We start from the raw sequence: 2,193 nt of genomic DNA, 5'->3' as shown, positions 1-2,193 counted from the left end.
TTTCTCTCTCTTCTCCCTTTTCTGCCCCTCCCCCACACCCCCTTGTCTCCATCATCCCAGTAAACCTCTCTGTGTGGGACTGCGTTGGCCTGGTGTGGTTTGTTCGGGTGCTGAGCCGTGATTTCTATCCCAACAATTGGCCCTCCTTTGATATTAGCTGGTCATCCGAAGAAACTCTGGGTTTGACTGTGATTAACAGAGTCTGAGAGGTCTATATGCGATTACCTGGTTACTCAGGCCATTTCCCATGTATTTATTCATAGTGTCTTTGACTCAAATCCCTCCAGGATGGTTTCACTACTAGAGCCTTTTCAGCTCCAGAGCATGTTGATTGCAAAGGCTGTTAAGTCTGGAAAGATCAAGAAGCATCCTATTAGCTTCCCCAGATGATGAATTTTTGCCAAGGATGCTACTTTCTTCACACGTGAGATCAAAAGAGAAACAAGAACCATACGCCTTGCAAGTTAATGGGAGACCAAAACAGGAAGAACACACCTGTGCAGGTCAAGGCAGTTAAGACAGTGAAGAATAAGTTCCTGTTTGTCCTGTGTTTGTTTGATTCATCTGCACCGGATGTGACAGATGGGCAGAAAAATACGTCAGGGTGTAAGCTTGCTCCTAATCAGAACTGATGGGAAATGCAGCGAAAATGTGTTGCCCCACGTCATCATCCAACTCCTCACACTCCTCCTTCTAGTCTTTCTTCTCCTCTGTTGCAAAGGTGCAGCGGGGACAGAACGAGCAGCAGGGGCTACAGAGCCAGGGGCAGCAGGAACAGCCACAGCCCCACCAGCAGGCAGACTGGCCAGCTTGCCAACACCCTGAGGGATGACATCCTCAATGTTTTTTTCATTCAGCTCACTGATGACCTTGTCGAGCTGGTCATCGTCCGCCTCGATGCCCACGCTGTCTAGTATTTTCTTGATGTCTTTGGCGCTGTGAGAGGAGTTGCCCCCGAGGGCGGCCAGCAGATAAAAGCGGATGTAGCATAGCGCATGTCGGCTGATGTGGACAGATCTCACACGTGTGACCTCGACGGTGTCTGGCGGCCAAAGCGAGTTTTATCCTTTTTAAGCCTATGCAAAACGTGACCTGAGCCATTTTCTTGCGAACCCAGCTGTGGACCTGGCCAGAGTTCACCCTCCTGGCCAGTGTTTAATTAAAGGCCACTTCAAATTTGGCTTGTTGGAATTAAAACCTAGAAGATCCACTTGCCACTGCTACGTGGCTCTGAGGCAGTTGCAAGACCATCTATCCTGCCCCCTCCAGTGGCATCTGCCATGACACAATGCTCGCTAACTGTATTCAGCTGGCTAGCTTTGTCAGACTGCATTTTAGTGGGTCAGTTAAAGGAAATGCTAGGCCATCTTCTCATCCAAGAAATTGACAGCTATGTTATCTGGCCGCGGACTTGCCTAATGGGGAGGCAGGGTCCTTCCATAATTCTGGAGAAATTATAAAAGAAATTTTCTCCTTACAGTTGGTCTTAAAGGACGTTCTGCTTCTCAATCAGATATGAAAACCTTTTAGTGATGGGCGCTAAAAAGCTTACAACAGGGAAAAGAGCCCCTTATATCAAGAGACTCAGAGTAACACTTATATTGAGAAAGTGGACTCACTGTCAGGCTCTTATAGAGTCAAGGTTGAGTAAGCCAGGGAGAGCAACTGACAGAGCAGGCATCCAAACAGGCTGCCCTCCACAAGGGCATCTGGGGAGTCCTGTCTCATTGCCCCCACACCCTCTGCTCCCCGGGAGGTGTGTTCTACACTCTTAGTTCTTCCAGGGTTCCCCTTATTAAACAAGCAAATGAACAAGCAAGCAAGCAAACAACAAAACAGATACAAAACGGACTGCTCAAAATCAAGAGTGCTGGCTGATTACCACAAATAAAGAAAAATAACTTGAGATGACAGCTCCCAGACAGACTAACTCGTAAAACAACCCATCTTGAAAAATGGCCCTACAAAAACCGTCGCAAGGCTATTTGATGTTCCTGGGGTTGTGAAAACTGATTCAACAACGGAATAGAGCCTTTCTGAAGTATGCTTGGGAACAATCTGAGTCAGAGACCAAGGCCCCATGTTCACACAAAAACAGGGGGCCTTTTAAACATGGATGTGGCCTTTATATTTCACCCAGAAGTGCTGGTTTTGATAAACACTTTTTTTAGGTTGGGCTTTTACCACCCACTC

At 47.4% G+C, this 2,193-nt stretch overlaps 1 pseudogene; it reads right to left on the bottom strand.

Annotated features, from left to right (window-relative positions):
* Positions 1 to 618: 618 nt before the first annotated feature.
* Rplp2-ps2 (ribosomal protein lateral stalk subunit P2, pseudogene 2) lies at positions 619 to 1,728 on the bottom strand (annotated as a pseudogene).
* Positions 1,729 to 2,193: the final 465 nt, after the last annotated feature.

The sequence above is a fragment of the Rattus norvegicus genome, chromosome 4 (genome assembly GCF_036323735.1).
Source record: "Rattus norvegicus strain BN/NHsdMcwi chromosome 4, GRCr8, whole genome shotgun sequence".
Classification (NCBI taxonomy): Eukaryota; Metazoa; Chordata; class Mammalia; order Rodentia; family Muridae; genus Rattus; species Rattus norvegicus.
The sequence above is the reverse complement of the archived record's forward strand: the minus strand, read 5'-3'. Positions and strand labels throughout refer to the sequence as shown.